We start from the raw sequence: 24,687 nt of genomic DNA, 5'->3' as shown, positions 1-24,687 counted from the left end.
ACCACCCCACCCGCTCCTTCCTCTCTCCCCACCCCCTCTCCCCCTCCCCACTCCTTCCCACCACCCCCTCACCCCACCCCCTCTTCCCACCCCCTCTCTCCCTCCCCACTACTTCCCACCACCCCTCATCCCCCATTATCCCCACTCCCTCCTCTTCCCCTCCCCATCTCACCTCTCCTCCCATCCCCATCCCCCTCCTCCCCCTCACCACTCCTCCCCCTCCTCCCCCTCACCACTCCTCCCCTCTCTCCCTCCTTCCCCTCCCCCTCCTCCCCCTCACCACTACTCCCTGCCCCCCTCTTCCCACCTCACCACTTCTCCCCTCCACCCTCCCCCTCACCTCTCCCCTTCACCCCACCCTTCCCCCTCACCACCCACACCCTCCTCCCCTCCTCCCCCCTCACCACTCCTCCCCCTCTTCCCCTTCCTCCCCCTCACCACTCCTCCCTCCTCCTCTCCCCCTCACCACCCCGCACCCCCTCATCCCTCCTCCCCTGCTCCCCCAAGCAATATCTGCCCACCGCGCGTCCCCACAACACAGGCAGCTGGGGGCACACACACTGGGCTCTTTGTCCTTCACACCTCCCGAACGTGACTGTGCCTCGCCGAGGGAACGGGGCGGTCTGAATAGAAACTTGGCGACGATTCCACGCGTCCCAACTGACTCCGAAATAGCCATTCGACCCATTTCAATGCAATGGTCTCTCCACACAGACACCAGCACTCGCTTTACCCCATTGTCCCTGTCTCCTCACATCATCCCTCTCTCCTTCCTTTATGCCAAGTCCACCTTCCCACCCTGTGCTGTCACCTTGCCTTTCATCCCTCCTTCCTTTACCTATTGTTTTCTTCCATTCCCTAATAATACATATATATATATAAATATATTATATATGAAAACTGTTTCAGAGAGTAAAATGGGCCGAATGGACAATTGTATTAAGATGGCCCTTCAGTGATAGCACGGTTTAAAGTCACTCTATTGAATAGAAATGTGCATTGATGGTCATATTGCGCTAAGACCTTGGGGTCATATAGCACTTAACCAGAAAGTAATGAACGCACATTAAGCACTTGCTGTGGACGCCTTGAACAAAAATCGAACAAGTACTTAAAGGGTGCATCGCCACCAATCTCCCAACCCCATTCGCTTCTGAAGAATAAGTGTGTGGTTGGGGAGCTATGCAATGTATACGACTGGCTGTAGACAGGTGAATTCATCGGGATTTAACAAAAAAAAGACTTTCCAATTACTTGAAGCTAAAATCCTTCGCTTCCAGTATAAGGCGAATGATTGTTTTATAGTTTTTTTTTGTTGTTGTTGTTGTCGCGTTTTCTATTTGCACTGAGAAGTTGCTCTTGATTAGTTTTTAAAAAAGAAAACTGCCATTTTAAAAAATAAATAAGTGAAAATGTTATTTTTATAGAAAGAAGAATTCTGGGGGGAATATCGAAATGTATTATACATATCAATGGATTAACCAAAGAGGTCAAGTGTTTAGTGTTCTGTAAATGTCTGGGCGGCAAAGCCTTTTGAGATGTTTAGTGTTGAAGAATGGGTGGGTAGCAAGGGAGGTGAGTATTCTGTCAGCTTCATGTCATATGGATTCCATATCTCAATAACCCATGCAATTTAATCACACGCTAGCACATGCTAAACGTGGCATATACCCACGCAATCAACCTGTCCCATTCTGACTGTATCATTCATTTCCTTCATTGTTCCATATAGGGTCATTTACTAGACAACAGCTGGACTATTCAACACTTCTGTACAGTTTCGCTACAATAATAATAAACGAAAAAGATCAAGTCTACATCCCTGGGATCTGTGTCCGCAGTTATTTCTACCAGGGGTGGGTGCCAATATTTGTGGGATTGTCCAATGTGATTTCCACCAGTTAGCAGCTCTTTGGCCGGCGAATTCTAGGCACCAGCGAGAGCCTGTCAATCCCTTTCCAATCGCTACTCTGTCCATTACACCATTACAACAATAATCCTTTCGAAGTGTCAAGTCCAAAACACGAACATTGCTGAACAGAGAGAAGGTTTTGTTATTTCATTCAAAGTCCAAAGCACTGGCAGTGATATGACAAAACACTGGCGACGATATTACAGTCACTGGCAGTGATATTGCAAAACACAATGGCAGTGATATTACAAAACACTGGTAACGATCTTACAATCATTGGCGGCGATGTTACAAAATATCGCAGTGATATTATAAATCACTAGCAATGTTATTACAATCAGGCAGGGTTATTGCAATCTTATATTGTAATCACTGGCAGTGGTATTATGATGCACTGTCAGTGATATTACAGTCACTTGCAGGGACAATCACAAGTAGTGATTTACAATCTGATATTACAGTCACTGGCAGGGTTATTGCAATCTTATATTGTAATCACTGGCAGTGGTATTATGATGTACTGCCAGTGATATTACAATCACTTGCAGAGACAATCTCAGGCAGTGATATTACAATCTGGCTGTGATAGTCACATTAAAGTTGCCATAGTCCCAGATGACCAGAGACTGTTTTCCCCTTTGGGGGAGGGTTGATTGGCTGCACGGTAGCATTGTTGTTAGCACAGTTGCTTCACAGCTCCAGGGTCCCAGGTTCAATTCCAGGCTTGGGTCACTATCTGTACGGTCAGCATGTTCTCCCCGTATCTGCGTGGGTTTCCTCCAGGTGCTCCGGTTTCCTCCCACAGTCCAAAGATGTGCAGGTTAGGTGGATCGGCCATGCTAAATTGCCCTGAGGTTAGGTGGGGTTACTGGGTTACGGGGATGCGGTGGAGGCGTGGGCCTAAGTAGGGTGCTCTTTCCAGGAGCCGTGCAGACTTGATGGAGTGTACTGTAAATTCCTTCTGCACTGTAAATTCTATGATTGTCACCACACCTCAAACGAGGGGCAAGGTTCATGAATAACCGCGGCCAGTCCGGGAATCAAACTCGTGTTGTTGGCCTCCCTCTGCATCACAAAAGAGCCGTCCATCCAACTGAGCCAAATCGACTACGTTCGGTAATCACAGCAAGACCAGTGACTGGAATGTTAAAGACACAAGACAGTATTTCCATTACAATTTAGGATTAATGATGTATTAACTGTGCAGGTGAATCTGTTTAATCCCAAGCCATTTAAGGACAATTACCTCATTTGGCAGCATCTTAACCAATATTAGGTCAATTTGCCAGAGTTCCACAGGCCTCCTGCCCCTAGACCAGAATGTACTGGCTCTCTCACAGAGATCCTGCACTTTGCTGACTTGCCAAATCCTCTACTGTCAGTTCCTCCTTTCACGTATTCATGAAACAAAGTAACCAATTTTCTCCCTCTGCCTTCCCCCACCACGCACACACTTTTCTCCCAAGTATTTATGCTGCCACTGATCCTTTCGGCTGCTAATGAAGCTTTCACGCTCATTGATGCTCACTGCCCAGCGATTCACACGCACTGTTGTTACAATATTACAACTTCAATGGGAACGGGAGAAGAAAGGTGGGTCAGCAGTGGGGAGATTTGCTGGGCATAATCCGCTTTTACATTATTTCCCAGTCATGTATAGGCCCATTCGATGTGTTTTGTCAAGAATGAAATATAGACGGGACAAAGGCGCGACCCTTCCTTGCATTAACATGCGCAGGACTTGGCCGGGGAAAGCCTAACCAGGTTCAGAGTTCTCCAATTATTATATGGGGGAACCTCACAATAACAGTTGAGACTTGCTCATACAAGGAGCCTTAGTTAAGGTTATTGTTCAAGGCTTTCTGATTCTGATGTTGCAACGGTGCCATTTTTTACTCACTTCACTGGTTAAAAAGCACTCTGGGAAGAAGGCTGCTGGAAATGAGGCGTTACACGTGATGTTTGTATTGCAACTTTGGCCTCATTTGGCACTTAATTCATCTGCTGCTGAAACGCTCATCTGCCTTTTTTTGCTTTGGACTAGACTATTCTAATTGTCCCTTGCTGCTACCACCCGCTGTAAACTTTAGTTCATCCAAATCTCTGCTGCCTATATCTTAACTATGATGTGGAGATACTGGGGTGGACACAGTAGCAAGTCTTACAACGCCAGGTTAAAGTCCAACGGGTTTGTTTCGAATCACTAGCTTTCGGAGTGCAGCTCCTTCCTCAGGTGAATGAAGAGGCGGGTTCCAGAAACACATATATAGACAAAGTCAATGATGCAAGACAATACTTAGAAACAACACTTTGCGGAACTGTCAGTCTGCATTACAACCAGGTTGTATGAGTAAAGAACAGCTGGTTGTCAAAGGACATTGTCCTATTCTCCTGATGGTGCATTTGCACAGGGGTGAGACCAGTGACTGCAGTTTGGCCTCCAAGTAGGGAGTTACCATCTTCATAAAACCAAAAATGCTTGAGACACTTAATAGGTCTGGCAGCATCTGCGGAGAAAGAAAAAAAGGGTTAGGTTAATCCCACAGGCCCATAATCCTTTTACCGAAATCAATGAGTTGACTGACTTTAGTACAGCTGGAGGGTGTGATAATGTTGTCCAGGAGGAAATTGCGCACTGGCCTCGATACAAATGTGGTCATAACACAGGAGCTAAAAACATAACTGTTCAGTGAGCAGAGAGGGGAGGATACCCGATTTGTAAACATAGGGTAGGTAGTGGCGTAGTGTTATTGTCACTGGACTAGTAATCCAGAGACCCAGAATACTCTGGGGTCCCAGATTCAAATCCCATCACTGCAGATGGTGCAGTGGTTGTGCTGTACAATATAATGATATAACGACAGCCACGTGCGGACCCCATCTGCCAGATAATGCCCCCCTGGACACCCCCTCGCCACCTCGGACCACCCCTCACCAGCCCTCAAGCGGTTTATCAAACGTCTTTTCACACAAAATATCTATAGAGTCTCCAACTATTCTGATCAGCATAAATAATCAAGTAAACAAAGTCAAATGAACTGAGGGACAAATTAAAGGGACAGTCCTGTCCCGAGTATCCAAAAGTGACTGAAGGAGTTCCACACTAACTTCATTACAATGTTAATGTAAGCCTACTTGTGACAATAATAACGATTATTATTATTTTTTAGAATACCCAATTCAGTTTTTTTCCAATTAAGGGGCAATTTTAGCACGGCCAATCCACCTAATGAAACAAAATGAAAATCGCTTTTTGTCACAAGTAGGCTTCAAATGAAGTTACTGTGAAAAGCCCCTAGTCGCCATCTTTGGGTTGTGGGGGCGAAACCCACGCAAACACGGGGAGAATGTGCAAACTCCACACGGACAGTGACCCAGAGCCGGGATCGAACCTGGGACCTCGGCGCTGTGAGACAGCAGTGCTACTCACTGCGCCACCGTGCTGCCCTTAAAGATTATTGTTAAGGTTTGGACCAATATGGCATACAAAGATGTCAAAGCTGCAAAAGACTCGAGTTTTATAATTGTGGCAGTGATCCAAAATAGGCATCCAAATTAAAATTGAGTAATTAAAAAACAATGGTGCCCATTAGGTAAAGCACTCTGGGGCACTAAAACAGGATTGTCTAATGTAAATCACTGACTGGCCACAGGCATTGCTGCAGCACATCCTCTGATTTTAGTAGAAAATGCTTTGCATTCACTGACCCAACACAAGAAAAGATACCTCCCATTTACTTAACATTCACCTTTACTTCACAAATTCCATGATGTGGAGATGCCGGGTTTGGACTGGGATGGGCAGAGTAAGAGGTCTTATAACACCATGTTAAAGTCCAACAGGTTTGTTTGGAATCACTAGCTTTCGGAGCACAGCTCCTTCCTCGGGTGACATCAGGTTAACAAATTCCAATCACCATTGAATCATCAAGAAAGTAAAAACAATAAAGAAGGGCTTACATTCTTTGTGTCTTCCACACAGACATGGGGAGGATGTGCAGACACCACACAGACTCCACACAAGGTCAGAATTGAACCCGAGTCACTGGTGCTGTGAGGCAGCAGTGCTAACCCCTGTGCTGCCATGCCGCCCCATGTTTTCCATTTTACCATTTTCAAATGGGCTGGGGAATGTCATGTTGGATCCCTGCCCTCTGCCGATGTTAAACTGACATAGCTGTGGGAGTGTCCAGGTTACCCAGTGAGTTACCCCCTTTACATCCGAAAATGACCTCAGTAACACTCATGCCAGCTGTGCTATCACATGAATTCCTCTTGGGCCCCGGAGTAAGTCCCCACCTTCAGGCAAGCAGTTTGAGGAAGGCAGAGATTTATAGGTGTGCTATGCCACCTCCATATGTCCACATTGTTCATGACCTGAGGTTTGGGGTGGGATCACAGCATTGGCTTTGGTGACGATGGCTTCCACCACATTGCACACGAGCCTGTAAAGCAAGTTTGTTACAATTTCAGACATCAAGGCTCTAGTTTCTGCTACCGCATTGGTCCACACATAAGGTGTAGTCTTGTCTGCGTGGTAGCATTCTCATCTCTGACTTAGAAAACCACACATTACACTCTAATCTATAGATTTGAGCACTCAATCTAGGCTGAAGCCTTAGTGTAGTACTCAGGAAGTGCTGCACTGTCAGAAGTGCTGTCTTTCAGATGAGGCATTAGACTGAGGCCTCCGTTGGCCCCTTAGGTGGATGTAAAATATTTTATGACACTAGTTATAACTAGAATGATTACAGCACAGACGGATGACTACTAGATTATGAGGGGCCTGGATAGTGGATGTGCAGGCACTCTTTCCCAGGGTGGAAGGGTCAGTCACCAGCGGCCATAGGTTTAAGGTCCGTGGGACAAAGTTTAGAGGAGATGTGCGAGGCAGGTTTTTTGCACAAAGGTGGGGAGTGCCTGGAACGCCAGGGAAGGTTGTGGATGCAGATCCATTAATGGCTTTCAAAAGGCATCTTGACAAATACATGGACAGGATGGATATGGAGGGATACGGTACAAGGGAGTGCTGAGAATTTTGGCCAAGGGTGGTATCATGACCGGTACAGGCTTGGAGGGTTGAAGGGCTGTTCCTGTGCTGTATTGTTCTTTGTTCTTTGACGCCATTTGGCCCTTCATGTCTGTGCCGGCTCTCTGTAAGAGAAACGTAGCCAGTCCCACTCCCACTGTGTCCTTTCTCCGTAGCCCCCCAAATCTTTTCTCTTCAAGTAATTATCTAATTCCCTTTTGAGATCCAATCTCCTCCACCAGATTCTCAGGCAGTGCATCCCAGACCCTAACTGTTCACTGTGTAAAGAGGTGTTTTCTCATTGGACGAAGAGCAAGGTAGGTTTCCCAGTTTCCTGATCAATACTTATCCTTAACCAACCTTAAAAATACAGATAAACCGGTCAATTTTTTCATTGCTGCTGGGTTTTACATATTTCAACAATGCAATACTGAAAAAAAGTGTTACTTTTTATCCAAAAAAGACATAGACCAGAAAATGCCAGGTAGAATTTGTACGTGAAATAGATTTTAGTTGCAGATAATTAGGGTTGGTAATTTTATCATCCACTTACCAGGTACTAAAATATATCAGTGCAGGTGACAAGATATTAATACCACCCTGTGTTTGCTGGATGGGTTCAACACAAAGTTAATATATAACTGCCAAGGAATGAAAATACCACAAGAATACCAGATCTAATTAATTTAAGCCATACTGCGCCTGAAAAGAATGAAAATAATTGTCACCTGGACTGTAAGATGTCGATGATGGTTTATGCATGCCAACATGATCTATGAACATATTGAAGGCAATATGTTCCATGTTTGAGCAGAATTTGCAGTATAATTTAGTTATTCCACGCATGTGAAGTCGGACAAAGCAATATTATTAAGTGCATGCAGTAAATCTACTTACATTGCATTATATTAGTATATTCTTCTGACACATTTCAAATAGAAATGGCTCATCAGTATGCTCCAATCTGAAGTTCCCTCTCTTTGCTGGAGATTGAATACTGGAAACCTCACAGTTGCATCTGTAATGTTACCATTCTGGCCATGGATCTGTTGCAATGCCAAGGGCAGTCTGTAAAGGCAAGCAACCTAAACATTATATAGTTGACCCGCATGGCTGTGATTCAACCTTAGTAGACAGAATGATAGAATTCACCTTGCAGTTTGAGAGGGAGTAGATGGAATCATATGTGGTTTTACAATTAAGTAAAGGTAACTACAAAGACATGAGGGACGAGCTGGCCAGAGTTGATTGGAAGAGGAGCCTAGCAGGGAAGGCAGTGGAACTGCATTGGGGGTTATTTGGGAGGCACAACGGAAATTCATCCCAAGGAGGAGGAAACATGCTAAGGGGAGACAAGGCAACCATGGCTGACAAGGGAAGTCAGGAACAGCAGAAAAGCTAAAGAAAAAACATACAAGGTGGCAAGGATTAGTGGGAAGGTGGAGGATTGGGAAGCTTTTAAAAGCAAGGAGAGGACAACTAAAAAAAGCAATGGCAGGGGCTGGGTGGGGGGGGGGGGGGGGGGGGGGGGGAATGATGTATGAATATAAGCTAGCTCGTAATATAAAATAAATTAGCAAGAGTTTTTTTTCGATATATAAAAGGTATGAGAGAGAGGCAAGAATGGACATTGGACCACTGAAAATGAGGCTGGAGAAGTGATAGTAGAGAACAAAGAAATGGCAGAGGAACTGAATAGGTATTTTGCATCAGTCTTAACAGTGGAAGACACCAATGGCATACCAGAACTTCAAGAGAGTCAGGGGGCAAAGGTGAATATAGTGGCCATCACGAAGGAGAAGGTGCTGGGTAAGCTGAAAGGTCTGAAGGTGGATAAATCACCAGGACCGGATGGTCTGCACCCCAGGGTTCGGAAGGAGATAGCAGAGGAGATTGTGGAGGCAGTGGTGGTGATCTTTCACTGGAGGCAGGGAAGGCCTCACTTGAGGGAGGGAATGTCCCAGAGGACTGGAAAGTGGCGAATGTAACACCCCTGTGTAAGAAGGGAGGGAGGCAGAAGATGGGAAATTATAAGCCAATGAGCCTGAGTTTGGTTGCTGGTGAAATTTTAGAGTCTATAATTAAAGATGAGATTGCGGAGTTCTTGGAAGTGCATGATAAAATAGGACTGAGTCAATATGGCTTCTTCAAGGGAGGTCATGCCTGATAAATCTGTTAGAATTCTTTGAGGAAGGAAGGAGCAGTAGGTGGGGGTGGCACTGGATGCTGAGAAGGCATTTGAATGAGTAGAGTGGGCAGCATGGTAGCATAGTGGTTAGCACAATTGCTTCACAGCTCCAGGGTCCCAGGTTTGATTCCCGGCTTGGGTCACTGACTGTGCGCAGTCTGCACGTTCTCCCCGTGTGTGCGTGGGTTTCCTCCAGGTGTTGCGGTTTCCTCCCACAGTCCAAAGATGTGCAGATTAGGTGGATTGGCCATGCTAAATTGCCCTTAGTGTCTAAAATTGCCCTTAGTGTTGGATGGGGTTACTGGGTTATGGGGATAGGTGGAGGTGTGGGCTTGGATAGGGTGCTCTTTCCAAGAGCCGGTGCAGACTCGATGGGCCGAATGGCCTCCTTCGCCACTGTAACTTCTATGATTCTATGATTTGTTTGTGGTGTTGGAGGGTTTTGGGATTGGGCCTAAGATTGTGGTGTGGGTGAAATTATTGTATAAGGAACTGAAGGCGAGTGTTCATACAAATGAGCCGAACTCAAGATATTTCAGTTGTACAGGGGAAAGAGACAGGGGTGCCCTATGTCCTCCATTTTGTTTGCGCTGGTGATAGAGCCCTTGGTCATTGTGCTGATGAGTTAGGATAAGTGGAGGTAAATAGTGAAGGGATAGTGAGGGGGAGGGTGTTGGAGCATAGGGTGCCCCTATAAGCTGATGACCTGTTATTGTATATTTCCAACCTGTGTCCCATGGTGGGGGATATAATGAGGCTGCTTAAGCGATTTGGGGCTTTTTCAGGATACAAATTGAATTTGAAAACGAGCAAATGCTTTCTGGTCTCCCCACCAGGGGTGGGGATGGGTTAGGAAGGTTTTTTTTATGGAGGTGGAGCGATTGATTTTGTCATTTGTCTGGGCAGGTAAGGTAGCGAGGATTCAGAAGACGGTGCTTCAGAGAGGGATACAGTCAGGGGGTCTGGCAATGCCAAATCTGACGTATTATTATTGGGCGGCAAACGCCAAGAGGGTACGGGGTTCTGTTAGGAAGCTGGATGCCATGTGGTGAGAATGGAGGCAGGTTCGTGTAGAGGGTCAGGTTGTGGGCGCTGACAATGGCGCCGCTTCCCTTTGCCCCCAGGGAAATAGACGGGTAGTCCGGTGAAGATATGGAAGCAATTCCGACTACATTTTAAGTTGGGGCGGGGTCGAGGCTGCTGCCGATCTGAGAGAATCAGTGTGTTTAAGCCGACAAGATTTGATGCTATATTTCTGGGATGGGAGGAGCAGGGGGTGTGTGAAAATGAAGGACTTATTCTTGGAAGGGTGGTTTGCAAGATTGGAGGAGTTAGCGGAGAAGTTTGTGGTCCCATGGAGGGAGGCCTTTAGGTATATGCAGGTGCGGGACTTTGCAAGGAAGGTTTTCCCGGTGTTTTCGGTGACGCAACCCTCCTCGTTCTTGGAGGGGAGGTTGTCGGTGATGGGGTTTGGGGGTGGGGGGCATCTCGGTGATTTATGGGAGGATTTTGGAGGAGGATATGGCATCGTTGGAGTGGGTTAAGGCCAAGTGGGAGGAGGAGCTGGAGGTGATGCTGGAGGAGGGGTTGTCATGTGAGGTGTTGTGGAGGGTGAACGCCTCAACCTTGTACGCGGGATTGGGGTTAACACAGTTAGAGATGGTGCACAGGGTTCACCTGATGAGGTCAAGGATAAGCCGGTTGTTTGAGGGGGTGGAGGATACTTGCGAGCAATGTGGAGGGGTCCAGAGCTGCAGACGGAGACAGGGGTGGATGCTTTAGCCATTGCCTCACTGGTTGCTCACAGGCGGGTCTTGGGGTGGGGGCCAACGTCTCCACCCTGTGCTTCAGTGTGGCTGGGGGACCTGATGGAGTTCCTGTATCTTGAGAAGGTGAAGTTCACATTGAGGGGGCAATTGAGGGATTTGAGAAGAGATGGGTTCTGTTCATTCTGCACTTTAAAGAGTTGCTTGCCACCAGCTGCTAAGTTGGGGGGGGGGGGGGGTTAGTTTTCGAGTCACAGGTGGGTTGGCTGGTAGAGTGAGGGGGTTCTTTTCTTATTCTTTTTGTTTTGTGTTGTTTTGGATTATGTATAAAATGTTAAAACGTTAAAAACTGAATTAAAATATAAAACAAAATCTTTGAGGAGGTAACAAAGAAGTTAGACAAAGGAGAACCAGTGGACATGATCTATTTAGATTTTCAGAAGACCTTTGACAAGGTGCCATACAGGAGGCTGTTAAATAAGATAACAAAGGGACTTAGGAGTCCTAGTTTAAGATTCTCTTAAAGTTAACATGCAGGGTCAGTTGGCAGTTAGAAGGCAAATGGAATGTTTGCATTCATGTCGAAAGGGCTAGAATAAAAAAGGGCGCAGGTAAAAGCAGAAAGTTCCACCCTTGGACTTAGACCTGAAGCACATTGTTGGGCCAGAGTAAAGGGAATTTTGCTCTACATTTCAATATGTCATATAGTTTGGACTGCTTGATACTCATGCTAGGTATGTAGAACGTAATTTCTCGGTTTTAAGATGTCCCACCTTAACAAACAGAAATTCACAACAAAAAAAAAATCTGACCTGAGGGGACATACTGGGTCACATACATTGTGGACACGAATGTAATATGGGAAAGGTTCCCTACAAACTTCCTACAAGAAGAGCATTTGGAATACATCGAGCCTTCAATACCATGCAATTTCCCCTTGGCTTTAGAAATCCAGCTGTAAGGTTGGTTGATTCTTTTCAGCTCATTTTCTCCCTGTTACACACATGTTCTTTGATAAATTATTCAAAGAAAAACTATACTTTGTGGAACACTGTATGTGGCAGTATAATGAAGATATGAACACTTTTCGTTCACAAAGAAAAGCTTTGGCTAACGTGAATCATGTACTCAGGTGACATGGTAGAAATTCTAGCCTCGTTCCAAGGAACAATATTGAGGTGTATTATTATAATACCTTGACTGTTAATAGATATGTGCACATTGTACACCACAAAGAAACAAATGTTTAGTGAAGAATATTTTTTGATTAATATTGTGGTGTATTTTTACATATTGGAAGGGTTGATCTTAAAGAGACATTACAATGTGACTGTTTCTTTGTTATTAGATATTTTGTTATCAAGGGAAATTGTACAGTAGCACAGTGGTTAACACTGTTGCTTCACAGCTCCAGGGTCCCAGGTTTGATTCCCGCTTGGGTCACTGTCTGTGCGGAGTCTGCATGTTCTTCCCGTGTCTACGTGGGATTCTTCCGGGTGCTCCGGTTTCCTCCCACAAGTCCCGAAAGATGTGCTGTTCGGTAATTTGGACATTCTAAATTCTCCCTCTGTGTACCCGAACAGGCGCCGGAGTGTGGCGACTAAGGGACTTTCACAGTAACTTCATTGCAGTGTCAATGTAAGCCTACTTATGACAATAATAAAGATTATAAAGATTATTATTACTATTGAATGGAGAAAATAATAAGATTCTTTAAGGCACAAATCTCATGTATCTTTTAAAAACATTCTCTTGATGTGGGTGTTGGTGGCAAGGTTGATGTTCGTTGCCCTTCTCTACATGGTTGCCCAAGTGATATTGCTGCAACTGATTGGCTTGATTTGGCCTTATCAGTAGTTACATTTCAACCATGTTGGTGGTTGTTATATTTTTGGAGGTTTTACTTTTACTCACAGTATTGACACAGAATAACCAGGTTGCCACACCGCAGATGTCAACGTTTAATGCAGAATGTTGCTTGTTCACGGTCTAAGACAGAAGTGGGGAAATCTCCCAAGTGCCTCTGATAATGTCACCGTGTGACACATCATACAGAGGGCATTGGTTACAGTACCTAACATTCCTCCCCCTTTACTCCTGTAGTGTGACAACAAATATTAACTTAAACTTTTACTGATAGTGAACAGTGATGATTTAACCAAGTATTATTATTGTATACAATTATGGGCAGCACGGTGGCGCAGTGGTTAGCTCTGCAGCCTCATGGCGCCGAGGTCCCAGGTTCGATCCCGGCTTTGGGTCACTGTCCGTGTGGAGTTTGCACATTCTACCCGTGTTTGCGTGTGTTTCGCCCCCACAACCCAAAGATGTGCAAGGTAGGTGACATGAACATGCTAAATTGCAACTTAATTGGAAAAAATGATATGGGTACTCCAAATTTATGAAAAAAAATTATTGTACAATTCTATATAAATATACTCATCAGTACAAGAGTATTTTAGGTGGACATCGGTTCCGCTTAGGCAGAATCTGTCATTCAGGAGTCTTTGTTTTCACACTCTCGGTCTGTTCTACACTTGGCTCAGGGACATAGAACATAGAACAGTACAGCGCAGAACAGGCCCTTCAGCCCTCGATGTTGTGCCGAGCAATGATCACCCTACTCAAACCCACGTGTCCACCCTATACCCGTAACCCAACAACCCCCCCCCCCTCCCCTTAACTTTACTTTTTAGGACACTACGGGCAATTTAGCATGGCCAATCCACCTAACCCGCACATCTTTGGACTGTGGGAGGAAACTGGAGCACCCGGAGGAAACCCACGCACACACGGGGAGGACGTGCAGACTCCGCACAGACAGTGACCTCCGCACAGACACAGACAGACATCATTGAATAAAATTGGTTCTTCTTCAGCCTCTACAGATGCTGTTGGTTTAACTGTTGTAGAATCTGAACTCGACTCAGTCATGAACGTAGGTCCAGGCATTTCCAAACCTTGAGTGTCAGATGTTGGCCTTTCAGATGCCGACTCGATAAATTCTCTTTTCAATGTGAAGATTTGGTCGGTGTGTATCCTCCAAACTCTCTCGTCATCAGTTTGCACCGTATAAGAAATAGGCCCCACCTTTGCGAGTATTGTGGCAGGTACCCACTTCTCACTTGAAGAGCAGTTTCTTGTTAAAAATCTTTCTGCTTGCTCAAAACCTCTTAGTTTCGATGCTTGTTCATGAGTAACTTGGTTTTGTTGTTGTCGCTCTCCAATGGTAGGCGGTAAGAGCAAATCAAACTTGGTTCTCAATTTTCGTTTTTAAAAACAATATTGCCGGTGAGTTTTGGATTGTCGCATGGGCAGTGTTTTTATAGGACATGAGAAAGCTTTCTCCAAGTGTCGCCAACCCAACAAAATTCATCTTCGGGTTATCAGGGAGGCAAAGGCCAATACATCGACATCCACACCCCCCCGTGTCTAGGACACGCCAGGAACATGTGGATGTGATTCGCTGGCCCCCACCCCCCGTGCACCGCCCACAGCTATCCTCCATCCCTGCAAGCAACCTGCGCATCCTCGCCAACGTCATATGCGCCCTAGGCACCATTTAAACTGGAAGAGGCTTAACCTCGCACGCAACGAGGACGTGCTCACCCTCTGCAAAGCCTCTGCCCATGTCCCGGCCCTGCCTCCCCTCCCAGCTCCTCCTCCCATTTGTGCTTAATATAATCCACCGGGGGGGGGGGGGGGCCCTTCCTCTCCACCAGTTCCTTATAAATATCTGACGCCTTCCACTCCCCTAGGCGCCAGCAACAAAGCCTTCAAACCCGTTCTCTTGCATGACGCCACCTCCACCCGCTCCTAGACCGACGTCTCCTCCACAGCCCATTTCCTCACCATCATAATATCTGCCGCTCAATAATAATTTAGCAAATTCAGCAACGCCAGCAACTCCCCTCCCTCGCCCCCATTCCAGATACATCCGCTGAACCCTCGGTGCCTTCCCTGTCCACACAAACCCCGAGATTAGCCCACTGACTTTGATTTGGGACAAAGATAGGGAGGTTCTGAAACACAAACAGAAACCATCATTTTCACTGTCTGTGTCCGCCCAGCCAGCAACAGTGGCAAAGCATCCCACTTCTTAAAATCTACCTGCAACTCCTGCGATACTTGAATCCCTTAGTTCCTGGAGCTCGTCTCCACCACCTTAAACGGCAGCTCCGCAAATCACCCTTCCTGCCCTCTGGCATTGATCGGGAAAACCTCACTCTTTCCATGTTCAATTTATATCCTGAAATCCCCATCTCCCCTGGCTACTCCTCTTTGACTAGCTGACTACTCTCCCAAACATCTGACTAACCTTGTGACCACCTGACTACCCTCTGGCCCTCCAACTCCTTCAGCTTCCAGCTCCACCCTTCTGACCAGCCAACTACCCTCCCAAACCCATGACCCATCCCACACTCCGCCAGCACACCCCGCAACCTGACTGCCCTCCTGACCCTCCAACTCCTACAGCCTCAGCTATTGCCTGAGGCCTGCCCCACGATCCTCCACCCCCGACCGGCCGAATTCCCCATGGCATGGGATCTCATGGTCCAGCCATTCGGGAACCTCGCGAGGTGGCTGAGGACTCAGTCCGGGGCCACCACAGTCGGGGGGGGGGGCCGATCAGCGGGCGGGGGGGGGGGGGGGGTCCATTCGGGGCTGGGGGCAATGTATGCGGGCGATCCAGGGCACACGAGCGGCCAATTCGGGGCATTATTTCGGCGGTCCAGGTCCGCTGAATCTGCCAAGGAGCACGGCGCGGCCGCTGCAGGCCACCGCCATGTGCATGTGTGGCCTCTGACCCGGAAATGCTGGGGGCCATATTGGCAGCTAGAGCTGCGAGCTCCATGACAGCTGCCTGCTAGCCTCCAGCAAAAAGGGGAGTCTGTGGCCTTTTAACGCCAGTTTTCCTCGTGTAAAAGATCACAGTTTTCACGACGGCGTGGGGTTATAGTCCCAAAATGGAGAATCCAGCCCCATATTCCACTGGAAGGCCCAGGTCCGGGCAAGAAATAAGCAGATCCAGACTAAAGTAAGTAAAGAGGACCAAGATTGGCTATCCAACAGCGATTGCCATTGCACTGACGATTCGGGGCAGTGTTAACGTTTTGAGTCCCAGACGACTCAGGGCAGCACGGCAGGACAGTGGTTAGCACAGTTGCTTCATTGCTCCAGGGTTCCAGGTTCGATTCCTGGCTGGGTCACTGTCTGTGCGGAGTCTGCACGTCCTCCCTGTGTCTGCGTGTGTTTCCTCCGAGTGCTCCGGTTTCCTCCCACAGTTCACATATGTGCGGGTTCGGTGGATTGTCCATGCTAAATTGCCCTTCGTGTCCAAAACGGTTATGTGGGGTTACTGGGTTACAGGGATAGAGTGGAAGTGTGGGGTCAAGGGTCAAATAGGGAGCTCCTTCCAAGGGCCGGTGCAGACTCGATGGGCCGAATGGCATCCTTCGGCTCTGTAAATTCTATGGTCTGTGCACCTCTTTGGAACATCTTCTGAAGAAAAGCCATATTGGACTCGAAATGCTAACTCTACATCTCGCTCCATAGATGCTGCTGGACCTGCTGAGTTTTTCCAGTGCTTTTTGCCTTTATTTCCAGCATCTGCAGTACTTCACTGTTCATAATTTTTTGATCAGATGTGAGCATTCATTGCCAATCCCTCATTGCACTTGAGAAGGTGGTGGTGAGCTGCCTTCTTGAACCGCTGAAGTGCACGTGGTGTAAGTACGCCAGTGTTAGGGAGAGAGTTCCAAGGTTTTGACCCAGTGAGATGGAATGGCGATTTGGTCAGAATGGTGTGTGACTTGGAGGTTCCTGGCGTTGGTGTTCCCATACATCTGTTGTGTCAACTGTTCCATACCTTTCAATGATGAAAATGGATTTGCTGTCAGCTTTCTTACTGGCGTCTGATTGTCCTCGAAATTATAAAACAAAACAATATTAATGAAAATTCCCAATTGATGTTTCAAAGAATTCCGGGAACAAAATCAGTTGCGAGTATCCCTTTATTCTGCACAAAGCTACACCAGATTGAGTAACATGAGAAAAACGCTTCCTTGAGAGACAAAGGGTTAAGGCTTTTGACACATTGCCAGCATCCCGATCATCAAAAGAAACATTATCGTTTTAAAACTCTTTATCATATCCCAGAATAGGAACGGAAGTCATTTTCTTTGAGGGAATACTTTTTGACAAAGATTTGGGTTTGCGAAGAAATGCAACGGAATTGTTTGAAAAAGGAAGAATTTATTCCTTTGTGGTTTGCCGTGGGTGGAGATCCTTTGAACTATTCATGTGGTTAGTTAAATGTATGTCTGAGTATTCAGTCCTACCGAGTCCTCCTAACGTTGAATAATTTTCAACATTAGTGGCCAGTTAAGGAAAGGAGGAGGAATGGCTTTGTGAAGATGACTGTATCAAGAGGGGAAGATTAAACAATTGGGCTCTTGTATAGTTTTATCAGTTCTTATGGGGTTTAACTAAGAGTGATATCAACATGGGGTTGAGTGATATCAACATTATTCTCCAGAAAGAGCAAGGAAGAGAAAGCTAATCGTCATGTAACCTTTAAGCTAACAGTTTGCTGATTATGAGTCTAAATGCACTTTCTACTGATTGTGATCCTTTATCATTAGCACGCCAATTTTAAATTTTGATAGTTCACTCACACTTGAGGGGCATAAACAGTGTGGATAAGGAGCAGCTGTTCTCCTTAGCTGAAGGGTCAGTTACGAGGGGACACAAGTTCACGGTGAGGGGCAGGAGGTTTAGGGGGGTTGTGAGGAAACTCCTCTGCACCCAGAGGGAGGTGATGGTCTGGAACGCACTACCTGGGAGGTTGGCAGAGGCGGGTTGCCTCACATCCTTTAAAAAGTACCAGGATAGGCACTTGACACGTCGTAACATTCAAGTGCTGGCAAATGGGAGTAGGTCAGGTGTTTTTTCACATGTTGGTGAAGACATCAATGGGCTGAAGGGCCTCTTCTGCACTGTGTGATTCTGTTATAAACCATCTCATTGTGTTCTGTAGAAGGATCAGTTAGGTCCAAAACGCTAACTCTGGGCGAGATTTTCCGGCCGCGTTGTGCTCAAGATAGAGTGCAACATGGCCAGTGAATGCCGGGAAATGCTTCCAGTGAGCCTTCCGACAGCCTCTGCACCTCATCTAGGGACTCCATAGTGGGCTGTCCTCACTTGGGAAGTGTGGGTTAGTGTCCATGTATGTGGGGGGGGTTGACATTGGCCATGGGTGGGGGGTGTGGGGGAGGCCCACAAAATCACTTAGAGATTAGGGCACTCTTTCAAAATGGCAGCCCAATCTCTAAATTCAGCTCTCCAGTGCTAAAAAAAATTCTATGTGCGGGCTGAACCAGTGCGAAACTCCCCAGGGCCCAAAAAAGTGTCTAAGTGTCATTGGATAGCAGTGGGGAACTCTGAAACTTCCTGAAAAACCCGCCACAAATTAACTTTGACATTTTTCGGAGATTCGCGTCCTCTGTTTCTCTTCACAGATGTGCCTGACCTACTGAATTTATCCAGTAATTTCTGTTTAAATTCCACATTGTGTTCAGTTGATTAGTGGTAAAACTTCACCTGCGACATTGCCCTATTTCATCAAAGTTGTTTAAAAGTTTAATTTATGGAATTTGACATCGCTTGCAATGTCAGCTTTTGTTGATCACCGTTATTTGTCCTTGAGGAGGTGTCGATGAAACTTCTTTTGAATCATGGCAGTCCATGTGATGAATGTATTTCCCCAAGGATGTGAGGTGGTGCCTGAGGTCTGACTTGGCAGCAATGAAGGACAGCGATACATGTTCAAGTTGGGATAACGTTTGACTTGAAGGAAACTTGGAGTTGAAGGTGTTCCCGTGCGCTTGCTGTCCTCGTCCTTCTTCACAGTGGGGAGGTTGACAATTTGGGCAGGGATATTGAAGATGCCTCAGTTTCTACAGATCATAGATCATAGAATTTACAGTGCAGAATGAGGCCATTCGGCCCATCGAGTCTGCACCGGCTCTTGGAAAGAGCACCCTACCCAAGGTCAACACCTCCACCCTATCCCCATTAACCAGTAACCCCACCCAACACTAAGGGCAATTTTGGACACTAAGGGAAATTTATCATGGCCAATCCACCTAACCTGCACATCTTTGGACTGTGGGAGGAAACCGGAGTACCCGGAGGAAACCTACGCACACACGGGGAGGATGTGCAGGGTCCGCACAGACAGTGACCCAAGCCGGAATCGAACCTGGGACCCTGGAGCTGTGAAGCAATTGTGCTATCCACAATGCTATCGTGCTGCTACAGCGCATCCTGTATGTCATATACACTGTAGTTACAGTACGCCAATAGGGGATGATGGGTTTTTTAAAATTCTAAATTTAGAGTACCCAATTATTTTTATCCCAATTAAGAGACAATTTAATGTGACCAATTCACCTACACTACACATCTTTTTGGGTTGTGGGGGTGAGACCCACGCTGAGACAGGCAGAATGCACATGCTCCACACGGACAGTGACCCGTGGCTGGGATCGAACCCGGATCCTCGGCACTGTGAGACAGCAGTGTTAACCACTGTGCCACCATGCTGCCCTGATGGTTGCCAGGGCTGCACAGTTCAGGTGAATATTCCGTGGCATCCCTCCTCATTGCATCTTGTAGATGATAGAGAATTTCTTAAGCACGTGATAAGAAATTTATGAATTGGAAAGCCTGATGTGGACGGGAAAGATTGATGGTAAAAGAGATCAAGATAGACAAAGAACAATCTTTTCAAAGCGCCTCGTAAACTGGATTTATGTACCACCAACAAAAATGGTTCACTCCTCCAGAGACAGATTGACATGGAGGTCCCTGGTTGCCAACTCCCTCTTTGGGCATGGTAGCTGAAGAGAGGGAGAGAGAACCCTAATTTAAGAATTCCTATTTTGGGAATCAGTTATCAGTATTATGGTGAAGTCAGGGACCTTAGTTATTCTTCACTTTATTGCTGCTTTATTCAGTTTTAAGCAAAAAGAAAAATCGTTTGTGATCCAGAATTGCAAAATGAGACAGAGCAGTTCTCTTTGCAACTAATTGTTTCTTTTTTCTAAGTAAAGGAAATGAATGCTTAAAATCTTCAGCCAGATTTACTGTATTAATTTGATATTAAAAATCCTCATCCATTTAAGTTTATTTTCCGCTATTTTAATGGAAACATCTTTTAGTTTCTACTTATTCTTTCAAATCCTTTGGATTTTTATTGCTTCAAAGTTACATTAGATTAAATTAAATATCCGGTGGGATGTCACTGGAGGGCCTGTATATTGTTAAAATCTACACATCCGTTTGAAAAATTTCATCAAGATGATAATGTATTTTTCATAAAACCCAGCTTGTCTGAAGGGTTTTGTGCAAAAGATAGAACAAGCTGTAAAACATGGAACTGCAGTCAGGAGCAGACTGCGGACTGGTTGTACCGGGAAATTGGGAGATTTTCTCAGAACCCATGCAAATTGTCCCATAATACTGTACTGCTGGTGCCCCTGTCCCCTGCCCCAAAATGTTTCCTCGACAACCCTGAAGAATCCCATGGCCTGAAATTTTCTTATGGCTATGGTTTGAGCCCTGCCTATTGGACAGCTGGCAGGGAACGCATCACGGTTGACTCTGAAAGGCCCTCCGTTCAAAGGAGCGTGTATGGCAGCAGGCACGACTTCTATCTGCACCTGGAGGGACGTCCCAACTTGGAGAGCTGTCAATCAATTAGATTGGCCGACTGGCTCTCCAGCCCATCCAGGCACAGCTCTGCAGTAGGCAAAGAGGCACTGCAGTGCCATGCTAGGGACCAAGTGCAGTGAGTAGCTGTGAGGTAACTGGCAGGGGTCCCAGGAATGGGAGGGTAAGGGAGGTAGTGGGGTGACGGTTGGTAGTGGGGAGGGTGCAAGTGGATAATTGGGGGAGGGAGGAAGGAGGTACAGAAGTATCTGCTCTGTTAGAAGCCCCAGTCAAAAGGGGGCTTCTGATGAAGGCACGCTCCCTCCCACTTACCTCCCGAGATCGAGGTTCTTCACCTTTTCTGTTTGCCATCCTGAGATATTCAGGGCCACCAGCCTGAAACTTCAGGCTTGATGGGAAGTGGCCCTGAAGTGGCCACTAAGTGGCTACTTAAGATCCTTAATACAGGCAGGGGTGGGCTTCCTGTTTAAGCCCCTGCCCTCCCCACCGTAAAATAAGGTCTGGGTTGGGGCGGGCGGATCCTGGAGGGAATCCCGGCCGTGCAATTTCACGCTCCTCTGTGCCTCAAAACCTGCCGGGCGGAGTGTAAAATTCAAGCCGATGTTCTTTTAGAGGAGACAGTCCAATCCTGACTACAGTCATTCAGTATCCCCTCTTAACCCACGGAAAGTACTGTTTGTTTTACTTTAACAAGAAGTACTTGTTCATCCCAAATTGTACTTAAATTGGACTTAATTCCTCTCATCCCATGCAGGCCCATGGGCAACAAGACTCTGCCACTAACCTTGGTCCACTGCAATCTTTTTCGTTCCAGCCAAGATGGTGTTCAACTCTTGAAGGCTCTCCTTAAATATACTTCACCTGGCCGCCTTTGGCCTGGCAGAAATGTTCAGGGCTATTAAACTTTGTATTGTATTATTCATAGTGGCACAACATGGTACTACACCAATGCACCGCAGGATGCCTGCAGTTCCTGGACCAAATGCTTTCTGTTCTCGACCATGTGTTATGGACCAGGGTTTAGAGAACCCCAAAGTGTATCATGGAGTTTACTTGACCCACAACTTTTAATAGATTGTGGTATGGGGAGCACATGGCCCACTCTACAGGTGTGGTGCAGCAGAAACGGAAAAGTATTTTTTTAAAGCAAAACAATGTTTATTCTATGAACTCAAGTTAATCTTTTTAAAACATACAGTGAACATCTTAGCAACCATTACTTCAAATACCACCCCAAAGAATACAACTCTAAGTGATCCTTAAGCTGTCCTTTTAACATCCTTAACACTTAAAAAAAACCTTTAAACAGAAGCACATCAGGTTAAAGTCACTACTGAGAGCAGTTATTAGTTTTAAATCATCAAAGGATCAATTTACAGTCTTTAGATTACAGAGAGAGAGACTAATACCCCTTCTGGCTGTGACTTCAGCTATCCAGCTCTGAAGACGAAACTAAAACCCACCCTGCAGCAAACAGCCTAACGTGAAAGTAAAAAGCCCAGCTCCACCCACTCTCTGACATCACTGCAGTTATAAACATCCATTTCTTAAAGGTTCTCTCACATGCCACCTCCCCCCAGAAAAAAAACCCATCATCTTCAAGATGGTTTCATTTTTCACCTTTTCACTATCCTTTAAGAAATGCACACAGTAAATATACATTTTTGTTTCATAAAACGACACACGCAAACAGGTATAATAATATAGTCCATTTTTTTTCTTCTTCCTCCAGCTGAAATCCTTCTCAATTAACAGTCTCTTTGAACAAGAAGGTCACTGCACGAGCCATCCATTTCTCTATGCCTCGGCATTTCTCTTTAAAGTCAGATACTTTAGTGCAATCTGATCACAGAGTCCCTTGTAATTCTCCAACACAAGAGCATTGGTTATCACAGCTTTCAGACAGTGAAATGCCTGATAAAAGTCCGCTGTCCACTGAAATTTTTTACGCTTCTTGAGCAAGTCCGTCAGTGGAGCAATCACACTACAAAACTTTTGTACAAATGTTCGATCAAATCCACTCATGCCAAGAAATCACATTTTTCCCGTTATGTTCCCGGTATCGGAAACTCCCCAATAACTTTTGTTTCAACATCCCGTGGGATCATTCGACCCTGTCCGATTGTATGGCCAAGGAAAGTGACTTGGGCTTTTCCAAATTCACTTTTGGCTAGGTTTATCACCAAACCCGCCTCCTGAAGTTGATCGAATAACTCCATTAGATGTTTTAAATGTTCTTTACATGGCTGGCTGAAAATTACCAGATCGTCAATGTATATCGCACAATTGGGTAATCCTGAAATTATTTTGTTAGTTAACCGTTGAAATATGGCTGGGGCGTTTTTCATGCCAAATGGCATAACTTTGAATTGGTATATTCCATCTGGAGTCACAAAAGCTAAAATATCCTTCGTCCTTTTGGATAAAGGTACCTGCCAGTAACCTTTAAGTAAATCCAGTTTGGAAATAAAATCTGATTGTCCCACTTTCTCAATGCAATATTCCAAACATGGGATAGGAGAAGAGTCTGTTCTTGTAACTGCATTAACCTTTCTATAGTCCACACACAACCATTGGGTACTGTCTGGTTAAGGCACCATCACTATGGTGAGCTCCATTGGCTGCAACCCACTTCAATTGTGCCATTTTTAAGCATACTCTCAATCTCTTTGTTAATCTGTGCCAATTTTAAAGGGTTAAGTCTATATGGATGTCGTTTGAGTGGAACAGCATTTTCCACAACTCCATCACGTATAGCCATTTTAGTACTTCCCAATTTAACTCTACAAACTTGCCCACGTGATATCAATAGCTCTTTCAGGTCAGTCCGTTTTTCCTCTGGAAGGTGACTCAACAATTTATTCCAATTTTTAAGAACGTCCTTGTTTTCCAATTTAATTTGAGGTATGTCATATTCACAGTCATCTGAATTTTGTTCGTCACTTTGAGTTAGAATCATTAAAACCTCCTCCTTTTTCTCTCCTTCCATTTCAAAGTACCTTTCAAGCATATTCACATGACGCACTCGGTGAGTTTTCCTTCTATGTGGCATTCTTACCACATAATTCACCTCACTTAATTTCCTTTCAATCTGATAAGGTCCACAAAACCTAGCTTTTAAAGGTTCACCTACCACTGGTAACAACACTAAAACTTTATCTCCACAGGCAAAACTACAAACTTTGGGTTTTTTGTCCGCTACCCGTTTCATCACATTTTGTGCAAATTTTAAATGTTTTCTAGCCAATTCACCTGCTCTATTTAATCGTTTCCTGAAATTTGACATGTAATCCAATAATGTAAGTTCAGATTTCTCACTCACCCATTTTTCCTTAATCAATTTAAGTGGTCCTCTTACCTCATGACCAAAAATTAGTTCAAAAGGACTGAATTTGGCTGACTCATTAGGTGCATCTCTAATTGCAAACAGTACAAATGGAATTCCTTTATCCCAATCCTCTGGATAATCCTCACAATAAGCCCTCAACATTGTCTTTACTGTCTGATGCCACCTTTCTAACGCTCCCTGCGATTCTGGATGGTACACAGTTGATTTAAATTGTTTTATTCCTAAACTATCCATAACTTCTTTGAATAACCTTGAGGTAAAATTCGATGCTTGACCCGATTATATTTCTGTGGGGAGTCCATATCTAGTAAAGAGTTTACGTAACTCCTCCACAATCTTTTTAGCTGTAATATTACGTACTGGAATTGCTTCTAGAAACCTAGGAGACACATCCATTATAGTCAAACAATATTGATTCCCATTTTTCGTTTTAGGAAGCGGTCCTACGCAATCAATTAGGACCCTTGTAAAAGGTTCCTCAAATGCTGGAATGGGTATTAAGGGCACTGTTTTTATCACTGCTTGAGGTTTCCCTATCACTTGACATGTGTGACATGATTGACAAAATGTAACTACATTTTTATGTAGTCCAGGCCAATAAAAATGTTTTTGTATTTTAGCTTGAGTTTTCCTTATTCCCAAATGACCTTCCACTGGTACCTCATGTGCAACTCGCAACACCTCCTTTCTATACCCTACCGGCAATAC

At 45.5% G+C, this 24,687-nt stretch overlaps 1 long non-coding RNA gene across 1 annotated transcript in view; it reads right to left on the bottom strand.

Moving 5' to 3' along the window:
- Positions 1 to 4,087: 4,087 nt before the first annotated feature.
- LOC119962129 overlaps positions 4,088 to 24,687 on the bottom strand; it is a 106,960-nt gene continuing 86,360 nt past the window's right edge. Inside the window, exon 4 of the long non-coding RNA XR_005459819.1 lies at positions 4,088 to 4,419. This is a non-coding gene — a long non-coding RNA (uncharacterized LOC119962129). The remainder of the gene's footprint in view (positions 4,420 to 24,687) is intronic.

This window comes from Scyliorhinus canicula, chromosome 2, assembly GCF_902713615.1.
Source record: "Scyliorhinus canicula chromosome 2, sScyCan1.1, whole genome shotgun sequence".
NCBI lineage: Eukaryota > Metazoa > Chordata > Chondrichthyes > Carcharhiniformes > Scyliorhinidae > Scyliorhinus > Scyliorhinus canicula.
Note: the sequence above shows the minus strand (reverse complement) of the source record. Positions and strands in the feature narration are given on the sequence as shown.